This window comes from Ammodytes marinus (assembly GCF_949987685.1).
Source record: "Ammodytes marinus genome assembly, chromosome: 21".
NCBI classification, from domain to species: domain Eukaryota; kingdom Metazoa; phylum Chordata; class Actinopteri; order Uranoscopiformes; family Ammodytidae; genus Ammodytes; species Ammodytes marinus.
The window spans coordinates 12,217,077-12,230,286 of record NC_137225.1 but is presented as its reverse complement, the minus strand read 5'-3'; the positions used below and the strand labels follow the sequence as shown (position 1 = coordinate 12,230,286).

Genomic DNA, 13,210 nt, shown 5'->3' with positions numbered 1-13,210 from the left:
TAATTTTATCCTGTTGACGCATATATACTACAACACTGGATGCATGCTACTCCATCTTAATAAAATATTTAAAAAATATAAACTCATGACTTCATGATTGAATAATAGTTACATTTAAGAATTTATGAATATTTCAAGTGTGTGCTTTTAGGAAAGGGCAACTGCTGGAGCGCTCGTGGTGTAGTGGTTAGAGTGTCCCCCTAGGAGCGCAGACCGAGTTCAAATCCGACCCGTAGTCTTTTCTCTGCATGCCCTCCCCTCTTTGCCCCATTTCAACTCTGTTTCTCTAATAAAGCGAAAAAATTATCTTGAAGAAAAAGAAAGGGCAACTGTTTAATGTAAGTAACATGTAATAACCATAAATCACATAGATAATATTAAGTAAGGGCCATGTAGTATAAACTGGACATCTTTGACCATCTGGTGGTGGCTAAGTGTAGTTCACCTCAACTTCTTTATAATATGTGTCAGCCTCGTTTAAATAGTGACATGTGTAAGTCGTGCAAATTATAACACATTTAATTCTATGTTTACAGTAGAGCACTACTTTTAACTGATATATTCCACACACCTGGGATGACGAGATGATGTTTGGGTCTCCATTTGATTTTTTCTGACTCGAAACTTTCATGTAGTGTTAACCAACTCATACAGTGTATTAAGTCTGATCAGTGCTCTCAAACACCTGCAGCTGTTTAAGGCTTACATTTTTTTTGTGCTCGTACTCCAAACCAAGTAGCAAAGGTTCGAACTCTCCTGCTCCTCATGTCAAAACATGAGAAGCAACTCAGCTTTTATTTTGTGGTTTGGATTAATTTGGCCGGAGGTGCAACATGATTTTTTTATTACCACCTCAAAAGCCTGTACTTTTCCATTTTGTCTCTGTAATATGAAGGTTAATCATCATATTTTTTTTTAAATACAGGAAACAAAAACAAGTGGTGCATTCAAAACGCATTTATTCATAATTCACTCATGTTGCATGGAGAATAGAGATCTAAAACCCTAAAATTAAACTTCATCCTTAAGAATCCCCTCGAAGGCTTCACTCTTCATTTTGGGATTTCTGTGTAAAGACAAAATGTTTGATCAGATTTTCTTTATTCCTGACAAACCATTACAATTACTCACTGTGACGTTACTAACTAAAAGTTACATTATTCTGAATGATTCCTGACCTTTGCACCAGAGTCACGGCTCTTTGCTCTCATCTTGTTGACCTGAGACTCTGCGATGTCGGCCCTCTCCTCTGCTTCCTCATGCTCATGCTGTAACTTCCGCAATTTGCCCAGATTTGCATTGGACTGTTCCTCCTGATTTTCAAGATTAGGAAAATGGGAAATTTAAAAAGTACAAGTATAACACAGCGCTGACTCAAAAAGGCAAATTCACCACAGTTAAATAAATACTTACAGCTTCCTCAGCATTTCGCTTGTAGGATTTCACTTTCAATTGCAGCTTATCTGTCAGGTCCTGCAGACGGCTCAGATTCTTTTTGTCCTCCTCCGTCTGTTAAATTGGTTCATATTGCTTGTCAAAGCCTTACTTGTAATCTTTTGGTAATCTTTTGGTATGATGAATGTTTATCAGTCACTGCAGTATATACCTGGTAAGTGAGCTCTTTGATGCGCCTCTCGTACTTGCGGATACCTTTCACTGCGTCACTGCCTTTCTTTTGCTCCATATCCACTTCATTTTCCAATTCTCTCACCTGTTAAAGAACAGTTACAGGATTGTTGTAACTTTTAGCTTTAACTTTTAGAGCCAGAGAATGTATTGTCCACTAGTGCTATATGGCAAAACAGTGGAAGTTACAAATACTCACCCTAGACTCCAGCTTCTGGATCTGCTTCTTGCCACCTTTCATGGCTATTTGCTCAGCTTCATCCAGGCGGTGCTGCAGGTCTTTGATGGTTTGTTCCATGTTTTTCTTCATACGCTCCAGGTGAGCGCTGGTGTCCTGCTCCTTCTTCAGCTCCTCTGCCATCATGGCAGCATCAGTGATGGCCTTCTTTGCCTTCTCCTCAGCGTTTCTGCACTCCTGCACTGCCTCCTCCATCTCATTCTGAAGCTGGACTGTGTCTCCCTCAAGCTTTTTCTTCTGGTTCAACAGGCTTGTGTTCTGCACAGAATCAAAGGTTTACGATGAATATTTTTAGTGTATTTAGTATGCAACCTGGATATACTGAGATTATGATATAATAATTTGACATACCTGAGAGTGCAGCAGCTGAACTCTCTCACTGACATCCAGCAGTTCCTGCTCTGCCAGTTTACGACCTCTCTCAGTCTGTTCCACCAGAGACCTCAGCTCATCAAGTTCAGCCTGCAGCAGGTTGTTGCGCCTTTCCACAATTGCAATGTTCTCCTTCAGATCCTCGCTGACACGAAGAGCATCATCCAGCTGTAACTGGGAATCCTGTTTAAAGAAGGATTTTTGTAAATGTAATTCAAATCTGTTTTTATTTTAATGGTAAAAAGCAATTCAATGAATCTCAAGCCTCTATAATACCTTCAGATGAGAATGGAGCCCCTTTAGCTGCTTCTGAGCCTCTGCTGCCTGCCTGTTGGCCTGGCTCAGCTGGATCTCCATCTCATTGAGATCTCCCTCCATCTTCTTTTTCACCCTGAGAGCCTCGTTTCTGCTGCGAGTCTCAGCCTCTAGGGAGCTCTGCAGAGTGTCAACCACTCTCTGGTTGTTACGCTTGGCCTGCTCCATCTCCTCATCTTTCTCAGCAAGCTTACGCTCGATGTCAGCCTTCACCTGGTTGAACTCAAGCTGAGCTCGGAGGATCTTACCCTCCTCATGCTCTAGAGAACCCTGTTAAAAACAGAACATATCTGTCTGTCATTCAAAGCATAAATGGTAAAATACCTTTAAACACTGTAAATAAAGGTTATTCTACCACAATGATGCATATAGAAAAAGAGATGTATTCAACATTTGTTAACCTCAGCTTCCTCTAGAGCAGTTTGTATCTCAGCCTTCTCCTGCTCCAGCTGTTTACGGATCTTCTCCAGCTCATGGATGCTCTTTCCACCTTCACCAAGTTGCTCAGTCAGGTCAGAGATTTCATCTGTCACCAAAATAACATTACATACAGATTAGCACCATAATGGAACCATAAGAATGACTGAATCCACAGAAAACCTGATTTATTTTTCCCCAGACCTTGAAGATTCTTGTTTTCTCGTTTCATGGTCTCGAGATGATCCATTGATTCTTCATAAGAGTTCTTCAGTTTGAAGAGTTCAGTGCTGAGAGAACGAGCGTCTTTCTGGGCACTTTCCAGCTCACTCTGGGACTCCTCATACTTCTGCTTCCACTCAGCCAGGACCTAGTTAAAATGTGATCAGTGTAATATTTATTATTGATTGATTGATTCACAATTCCCTCAACTGCTGTGTTTCTTTCTCCCATTACCTTGTCAAAGTTTCTTTGTTTTTTGTCAAGAGCTGCAGCAGCAGCATTTGATCTCTCCACATCCACCATGAGATCTTCAATCTCACCCTGAAGCCTGTGTTTGGTTTTCTCCAGGGAGGCACACTTAGCGTTAGAGGCTTCAACAGCTTCTTCTGCATCCTGTAAGCGTTGAGCTAGCTTTTTCCTAAAGGTAAAGATGAACTTATCAAATATTTACCTTACAGACAAAATGGGACTATCATGGTACAATTTAGGAACTGGTTCAAGCAGGTCTTGCCCTCAGTGGTGATATAAATGCTTAAAGGTTTAGTGAATGGGCAATCATCTTTTGTTCAATAATGTTAATCAATCCTTACTTTGCTTCTTCAAGCTCCTCTGTCCTTTGGATGGCATCAGTTTCATACTTGGTTCTCCACTGAGCCACCTCAGAGTTTGCCTTGGACATGCCACGCTGGAGCTCAGCTTTGGCTTCCTGCTCCTCCTCATATTGCTCCCTCAACAAATCACAGTCATGGCGAGCAGACTGCACTGCATGGGCAAGTGCATTCTTGGCCTTTGGGAAAGAAACATGAGGTCAAGTCACTTTGCCAATGAACATAAGGCTCTGTATTTTCATTCTTAAAGAAATACCTTGACTTCTTCCTCAAGTTGTCTTTTGAGGTCTTCAATCTGCTGAGTGTTGGACTGCTTCCCTCTGGTCAGTTGAGAGACCAAGGAATCTTTCTCCTCTAGCTGCCTGGAAAATTCACCTGTAATAAAACATAAAAAATGGTTTGTAACTCCCCACTTTTTAACTGCAGTTGGTGTTTGTTTACATTTTGGCATGCCGCATGGATTATTAGAAATGTAAGCAAATACAATCTTTCTTTAAAAAAACATTATGCTATAGTAACATCTGAGTGAGCATGGACTCCTGGGTTGTGTTGCTTAAAGGTATCTATGAGTAACACTAACAAAAGTTGCGTGTGTGTGTGTGTGTGTGTGTGTGTGTGTGTGTGTGTGTGTGTGTGTGTGTGTGTGTGTGTGTGTGTGTGTGTGTGTGTGTGTGTGTGTGTGTGGAACCAATTACCATTTTCAGTTTGAAGCTTTGCTTTTTGCATGGTGAAGTCATTGATGATACGCTGGCCTTCCTCCGACTTCGTCTTGTATTCAGTCATTTGATCCTCCATAGTGCGACACATTTTCTCCAGATTGGTCTGTGTTAAATCATTTTAATCAAATTAAGAATTTAGTGAAATACACTTTAGACTACACATTAGTCTTCCAGCAGAGCATGTAATACAGATTCAAATAACTTTCATATCTGTTTGTAATCTATGGAGCTACAGTCAGATGACAAGCTTTGCTTAATGTAAAGACTGGAAGTATTAGCTTAAAACGGCTAGCATGGCTCAAGTTAAAGCTAGTGTACTGGCATATCTACAGCCTTCTAATTAAAATATACCTTGTTTGTTGAACCTTTAAACAAACACATTTCTAAGAATAAAAGTCAGGGGTTTAACAGAAGGTAATGTGTTCTAATAATTTCTGACCAAGAAGCCGTTGGACAATGACTTCCTGTATTCTTTTCATCTTTGACTGGTTGCCAGAACTAGCATGCTATCAATTTTCTCAGCCAACACTGAGCAAGAAAGAGATTAATATTATTTCACAAAATGTCAAAGTGTTTTTATTTAAGTATCTGTTTGGGCAAAAATGTTTGCTTAGCTTAGCACAAAAATACTGGAAGCATACCCGCACCAGATTGTTAGCAATGAAATACACATAGACCTAAAGCCTATTGCACACATGTCAAACTATTCCTTTAAGATGTGTTCAATGAAGACTAACTTTGTTTGTCTTACTTTAACTTTGACTATCTGCTCCATGTTGGACACCACATCATCCAGCTCCAGTCTGAGCTCGCTCTTTTCTTTCTCTAGCTTCTGTTTGACTCTCTGCAGGTTGTCAATCTGCTCTCCCAGGTCAGAAACGCTGTCTGCATTCTTCTTTCTGAGTGTAGCAGCAGTGGCTTCATGCTGCAGAGTGGCCTCTTCAAGGTCTCTGCGCATCTTCTGAAACTCAGCCTCTCTCTTCTTGTTCATCTCGATCTGGGCAGCAGTGGCCCCTCCGGCCTCCTCCAGCCTCTCACTGATCTCCTCCAGCTCTCTAGCCAGGTCAGCCCTTTGTTTTTCCACCTTGGCTCGGGCAGCGCGCTCTGCTTCCAGCTCTTCTTCCAACTCTTCAATTCGGGCCTGAAATGTACAATTCCCATTGAGAATGCTGAATAATGAACAATGTATTTAATCATTTCCATTAGCAACATAAAGGCTGTGTTTATGTCAGCTGACCTGTAACTCTTTTAGTTTTTTCTGCAGTTGGCCAGAGAGTGCTTGTTCATCCTCAATCTTGCTTTGAAGTTGGCTGACCTCAAAGTCCTTCCTGTTGAGAGCAGTATATTTTAGGAAGTTGTTCCCACTTTTCTTACCTTTGATTTGGAAACCATATCATCAGACAGGCTCATCAAGTTAGCAGAATTTAGTAAACCTCAGATAATGTTCAGTTAGATATTGTTTTTTAATTCTTGTTTTTTACGGGAAACTTACTTCTTCAGCCTCTCTTCAAGTTGCTGCTTGTCATTCTCCAGGTCCATAAGGCTTTCCTGACTCAGCTTGAGATCTCCTTCCAGCTTTCTCTTTGCTCTCTCAAGATCCATCCTTACCTTTTTCTCTTGTTCTAGAGAACCTTCAAGCTATTTCAAAGCATAGAAAACAGATTTAATAAATAATCCCTTGGTTAATGATTAATCCTCTGATGCATGTTTATAAATTTGTACTCACATCATCAACTTGCTGCTCCAACTTGGCTTTGGCCTTTGTCAGAGTGTTGACTTTGTCCTCCTCACTCTGGAGGTCGTCCAGTGTTTGCTGGTGAGCCTCCTGGAGAGCTTTCTTCTCTTTAGTCAGCTTAGCAATGATTTCATCCAAAGCTGCCATTTCTTCAGTCAGGTTTTTAACCTAAATTACTTTGTAGTTAGTACAACACTTCTGATAGAACATTATGTTCTTTAGACAGTAATCAAAATGACTTTGTTACCTTATTCTCAGTAGCATGCTTCTCCTTTTCTACTTTAGCCAGTGTCAGCTCCAGATCATCAATGTCCTTCTTGAGTTCTGAACACTCGTCTTCCAGCTTCCTCTTTTTGGAAGTCAGTTCTGCATTCATCTCCTCCTCATCTTCCAGTCTCTCTGTCAGCTCTTTGGATTTGGCTTCAAGCTGGATCTTGCTCTTGATCAGACCCTCACAGCGCTCCTCCGCATCTGTAAGATTGTCTTGTTCCTAGACAATGGATTTAAGAAATTCTGTTATTGAAAACACTTTTCATTATTTTAAATGTTCAGCAAACTTAATAACTGATCTTACAGATTGGACTTGGAGCTGCAGGTCGTTCTTCTCTTGGACAAGGCTGACCATTTTTTCCTCCAGTTCTTTCCTGCGGGCCTCAGTTTTAGCGTAAGCCTCTTTGAGCTTTAGGAACTCCTCCTTCATGTTTGCCATTTCCTTCTCACTCTCAGCGGATTTCAGCAGAGGCTTTATCTTGAAGTACATCTTCATCCAGGGCCAATTCTTGACACCCATGAAGGCACGTACGTTCCACTGGATCACCACTAAAGCATCCCTGCAGAAAACATAAGTAAGCCTGAAATCATTTTTCTGTTCTTTGTCTTTTTTACAGTAAATGATAAAAGTAATACACCGACCTGCGCTCAACAATTTTCTGGAACTCAAGCCTGGCGAGAAGTCCTCTGGCTCTTGCTTGAATTCCAGTGATGATGAGAGCGAGGCGATCATCTCTCATTTCCTCAAGAGCACCCAGCAGACCAGCTTTGAAGAACACCTTGAAAGGTTAAAAAAAACATTAAAGCTGTAGTACCCAACTTCCGTCGCCCCCATAAGAGATTCTGAGTAATTACAATAACGTATGCGCAACTAGATAAAGTAAGCCTTCGGTGATCGCGCACATATTTTATTCCTTCTGCTGTATGTTCAGGTTCTTTCTTACCAGTAGAATTAAAAACTGAAACATTTCTAGGGGTGCTTCTTGGGATTTCCAGCAATGCCTTTACCTGTTACAGCAGTCCTCTCCGTCTCCAAAATGGAACATTGTTGTTGTCCTTTCGCTGTCGAGATGTAAAATGCATCCCTTCCTGTGCAGCTTAGCCCCTGCGCGCCAATGTCGCCGGCGACAACAGTTTGTAAACATTGACATACTGAGAAATACAGAGAGAGTTTTGTAGAGCTGATAGGCTTAATCAGCTATGTGTCAACTCATTTGGCAATAACTTGAATGAAACGGACATTCAATTATTTGAAATAGTTATGCACTATAGCTTTGATCGAATTGCCTTTAAAGGATTTTTTTAAACTTAAATTAGTGTATTACTTTTGTGTGTCCCAGTTTGTACTGTTCATGATCGATATCTAGAGAGCCCAGTAGTTTTTCTGCTCCTTTCTTGTTGTCAATGAACTGTCCCTCAGGGATAGCAGCTGGATTCAGGATACGGTATCTGAAATAAGGACAAATATAATAGAACCATAAGAGCATTTTGACCATGGTGGTATATTGTAAATGTAGTGAGTATGTGTCTTACTTTTGCATTTACAGTACCTTTGTTTTAAGTCTCCATACTGGATCCTGTTGGGGAATCCCTTCCTGCAGATCCTGATGCCTTCCAGCACACCGTTACAGCGCAGCTGGTGCATGACCAGAGGATTTTCCATCGCCCCGGGAGTCTTGGTCTCATTGGGGATTAAGCAGCGTACAAAGTGGGGGTGAGTTGACCTGAGGTTGGTCATCAGTTTGTTCAAGTTCTCCTGTTGATGAACACAATCCAATTTTAACAGGTTGTATTTACCAAAACAAGGGGATATACCAAACCTTAAGACATATCTTACCCTGTGCAGTGCAGACACAGTCTGGAAAGAGGAACCTTTTTTCTTTGCTCCCTTCCCTCCCTTGGCGGCATCTGTGTGGAAGTTAGACATGTATTGTATTCTTGTAATTTTCACCTTTGTTGACCATTAAAGGACAAATAATAATTGCAGTCAAAGATCCCTTACCTGAATCTGCGCCAGCATACCCAGCAAACAGAACAGGCAGTAACTTCATTGTGGACTTCTGGAAGAGTCCAACCACGGTCTCATTCAATGGGTCCTTGTTCTTCACCAGCCAATTACCGATGTTATAATCAACAGTACCAGCATAGTGAACCAGGGAGAAATGAGCCTCTGGTCTTCCCTTGATTATTCTGGGTTTCTGGAAGTTGTTACTTTTACCCAAATGGTTGTCATATAGTTTGGATTTAAATGTTGCGTCACTGGCTTTGGGGAACATGCACTCCTCTTCAAGGATGGACATGATGCCCATGGGCTGAAAAAGGCAATACATTAGAATTAATTGAATGTAAACATTTACAGAAACAAAGCAAATCTTAATTTCTTACATAAATAATTAAAACAAAAGCTCTGAACCAACCTTCTCAATGAGTTCAATGCAGGCTGCCAAGTCCATGCCAAAGTCAATGAAGACCCAAACAATGCCCTCCTTCTTGTACTCTTCTTGTTCCAGCACAAACATGTGGTGATTGAAGAACTGCTGCAGCTTCTCATTAGTATAGTTGATGCACAGCTGCTCAAAGGTGTTGAACTACATTTGACAAAATGTTTGTGAGAGAAGATCATATTTTTCTTATATCAGCTTTCTTTCATATGCGATTACAGTCAACATGTCATGTCAAATGCACCATGCTCATATATTGTCCGGCACATACATCAAAGATTTCAAATCCAGCAATGTCCAGAACACCAATGAAGTACTGGCGAGGTTGCTTGGTCTCCAGAGTTAAGTTGATTTTCACCACCATCCACAGGAACATTTTCTCGTACACCGACTTGGACAGTGCACCAATAGAGTAATACACCTAGATAATTGCATAAAATCAATTACATTAAAATTTAAACTCCCTTCATTTCTCAAAACCCCAATAAATTGCAGTGGCGTGCCTCCCTTTTTAACTTACTTGCTGCTCACTTTGACCTTTGGTGACCCACTCGTTGCCCACTTTCACTCTTGGGTGACAGAGGCCCTTGATGAGGTCAGCAGAGTTCAAGCCCATCAGATATGCAACTTTGTCTGTATCTGTAATTCAATTTTGTATAGGAAAAGCATTTAGTACATGATTTGTGTCACAAAGGCACACATCGGTCGAAGTTATGCTCTTGTTGGAACGGAATAATAGTAAACTGTTATCGTTCTGACTATCCTTTACCCTCTGTGCCGTCAGCCTCTGCTTGCTCTTCCCTCGCTTTCTGTTTGAACTTCATGTTTCCATAATGCATGATGGCACCAGTCAGCTTGTAAATACCATTCTTCTCCTCTTGGGTGAAGCCCAGGACATCAAAAGCTTCCTTCAACAAAATATAGTGTACATCACAAATATAGATTAAATTCAAGGCAATGTGGTAGTTAACCTGTGGTTTTGATAAATACAGGACTGAACTGAATATTTCTTACATCAGTTGCCATTAGCTCATCAGAATCATCAATTGATGTGACAGAGATCTCTCCTTGAGAGATGAAGGTGTAGTCATAGGGGTTGGCGGTGATTAGCAGCATTTCTGTCAAAGAATAAAAGTTTCATTCTGCGTGTCTGTGACGCTTCTTTAGGGTACAATTAGTCTGTCTCATCCAGTACTCACCCAGTAGTTCTGGTTTCTTTTGGGACAGAATCTGGTAGAAGATGTGGTAGTCTCTTTCAGCTTTAAGCTGAAAAGTGACCCGAGATTTCTCTAGCAGATCTGATAGAAAATGACAATGAGAAGTTATAGTCTACATTCTCCCAGGGTACTGTGCTGTAGAATAAAGATGTTCATGTCACACTCTACTTACATGTTTCAATGTCAGCAGAAGATAACTTTCCACTGACGCCAAAATGGATTCGAATGAATTTACCCTGGTAGAAGAAAGAAAAGGGAACATTTTGTTAATCCATTAAAAAAAAACTAATTTGAAACTCAATTGCGAGCTGTTTAGATAAAAGATACATCAGTGGCTTGGGTGAAAGTTTGCAGGTGCAGTGCGCTGTTTTGCACAATAACAAAAACACAGAGTGCATCTAATAAAATGAGTCATAATGGAACTCACAAATCTTGAGGAGTTGTCATTTCTGATGGTTTTGGCATTCCCAAAAGCCTCCAGAGCAGGGTTGCACTGGATGATTTGATCCTCCAGGGTGCCCTGTAAATTTATTGGTTGCAAAATTGAGGACACTAAAGTCCAAACCTACTTTTTGCTGTACAGCATATATCATAATGAAATCTTAATGAAACTGCTTTAAACCAACTTTTTTCTCCTGAGCAGCATCCTTCTTGCCACCAGCAGCTGCAATGCTGGCAAAGTACTGGATGACTCTCTTGGTGTTCACAGTCTTTCCTGCACCAGATTCTCCGCTGAGAATGAAAACAAACGTGAACTGAACATGTTTTGCAAACAAAATAAAAACTGCTCTTCATGTTGGAATCAGACATGTCTTATATGAAATACTTACGTGATAAGGACAGACTGGTTTTCTCTGTCTGCAGGAGTTAAACAATTTTCAAAGTGAGGACATTTTCTTTAAATGTTTGGATGGTGTCAGAGATTACATGTACAAAGAGCTAAACAGACCTGACAGCATGTACTGGTAGGCGTTGTCAGAAATGGAGTAGATGTGAGGAGGAGCTTCAGTCCTCTTCTTTCCTCTGTAGGCGTTGACCACATACTGATCGTACACTGGCAGCCACTTGTAGGGGTTGACAGTCACACAGAACAGCCCTGAGTAGGTCTGTAGACAGAGATACATGAAACAGGTTTAATTCTTATTGGACTAGACAGAAGATTTCATGCAGGAAAGGGTTTTTAGATTAGCATTTTTACTCACGTAGATCATCCATGCTGCGTAGCGCTCTTTGAGGTTAAACAGCACAGCAGGTTCATGGAGGAAGGTGAACATAGCCATGTCCTCAATTTTATCGAACTTTGGCGGGTTCTGAGGGTGGACATCCTCATCCTTCACAGTTACGGTCTAAAATAGAACACATTATGACTGTATTATTGTGCTGTATATTGGAACTCAGTTGAATATACAGCACTACTCTTTTTACTACCGTCTACCGTCCCATTAAAACAATTGGATGGTAGACATTGTGTTTGCACTATACCTTCCCATATTCAGTTTCAACAGTGGCTGTGACTCCATCTCTGGCGGTGACTTTGCCTTTAACGTACTCCACCTCAGGGTCAGCCACGAAACACTCCCTCTTTATGTCGAATGCGCGAGTCGAGGCCTCCAGACGCTCCATATCTGATTTTCTCAGAAAGGATGCGGCAACCCCAAACTCGGCCATTAGAGCATCACAAGACATCTTGGAAGCTGTGAACCAAACCCATGGTTTGAAAGCATTTGGGTTACGCTGGAGTAACAATAAGGCTTATGATTTCATGCATTTCTATAAATACAGAAAATCCTTCGCATTATCAAATAAATGATGTAAGTTGTAAAAAGAAAACTTGGAAGATAGTAATTCAAGTTCTATACGAACTATGAACCACATTTTTAATGCAAATATACTAGCTGTCTTAAATACTTTATTTATTTTATCTTAAAGCTTGATGACAGGCATCTACAGATAATTAATGGCAGTTTCAGACCTGTTTCCTTTTCCTCTCCCCTTTGAAAGATTTGGTGTGGTGGGTGCCTAGATAGAAAAAGCAAAAAAGCAACATTGTATTATCAGTTTGATGTGATATAGTTAATTCATGTATAAAAGGCCTACACACCTACCTGAAAGTGCTGTGTTCCCAGCCCTACTCCTGCTCTTACTCCTTCTGAACCCTTCTTTTTATACATCCAGGAGGCAGAACTTCAAATCCCAACCAACCTATAAGTGAAGAGAAAGAAAACAATGGTCTGTATTAGGAGATAAAGATGTGGACAACAATAACTCTCATCTAACAATTGGCCAGTTCATTTTCAAACACATGAGCTGGTCATAGATCAGCATCTATTTTAATTGTGTCTTTCAAGTGACTGAAAAGTCAGTAAACTTTCAGTTAAAAGAAAGAAAAAAAATGTAAGCTGATATATAAATGTGTTATTTCATCATGTCATCTATTATAGTCTGTTCCTCAAGGTTTAAAGTTTGTATTGATAATACTAATAATAGAATTATTTTTCTCATATATGAAGTTTTTAAATTAAGATCACTACAGCTGTTGGTCTGTCACTACAACACACACTGTTTGGGTATCTTCAGACAATACTATTGTCTGTCTTCTATTATACTGGGGCACAAAGATAAACTTGTGAATCTTTTACCTTTTCTCCTGGTCCATTTTTTAATCTCAGCTGACCTTCCTCAATCTATAATAAAAGTCTGTGTAAAAACAGCTGCCTACTTTCAAAGGCTGCAATATCCATACTGTAATGTATTCAATGGGCTTAACAAACACATATCACCTCCTCCATGTGCACATAATTAATAACAAAGTTAACAGGGGAGATCCTTAAGTCATGTGTTTATTGAGTGGACCACCTGAATAACTCTTCAAGAAGCTCACAAGCCCCTTTGACTCTTAACAACTTCACACATGGGGTTTCACCATGACCTTGAGGGTCACGACAAGTTGTTGTCTGCACCCAGTGTAGCAATCCTCAGCCCATCAAAGGCAATGTTGAGGCTGTCATTCCCAGCTGTCTTGTGCACTCC

General features: G+C 40.5%; 1 pseudogene across 1 annotated transcript; it reads right to left on the bottom strand.

Annotated features, from left to right (window-relative positions):
* Positions 1 to 1,152: 1,152 nt before the first annotated feature.
* LOC307267659 (myosin-7-like) lies at positions 1,153 to 11,866 on the bottom strand (annotated as a pseudogene). The gene is made up of 36 exons: positions 11,663 to 11,866; positions 11,383 to 11,526; positions 11,130 to 11,286; positions 11,011 to 11,038; positions 10,807 to 10,912; positions 10,608 to 10,700; positions 10,353 to 10,416; positions 10,163 to 10,261; positions 9,978 to 10,081; positions 9,733 to 9,871; positions 9,484 to 9,602; positions 9,235 to 9,384; positions 8,940 to 9,110; positions 8,525 to 8,834; positions 8,360 to 8,430; positions 8,073 to 8,278; positions 7,848 to 7,971; positions 7,165 to 7,301; positions 6,827 to 7,082; positions 6,500 to 6,742; positions 6,244 to 6,420; positions 6,010 to 6,155; positions 5,755 to 5,845; positions 5,269 to 5,658; positions 4,494 to 4,620; positions 4,055 to 4,173; positions 3,781 to 3,977; positions 3,425 to 3,608; positions 3,173 to 3,338; positions 2,953 to 3,077; positions 2,513 to 2,821; positions 2,216 to 2,419; positions 1,826 to 2,122; positions 1,607 to 1,711; positions 1,414 to 1,509; positions 1,153 to 1,313 (listed from the first exon to the last, which is right to left on the bottom strand). The product of its transcript is annotated as a myosin-7-like (transcript).
* Between the last annotated feature and the right edge of the window lie 1,344 nt (positions 11,867 to 13,210).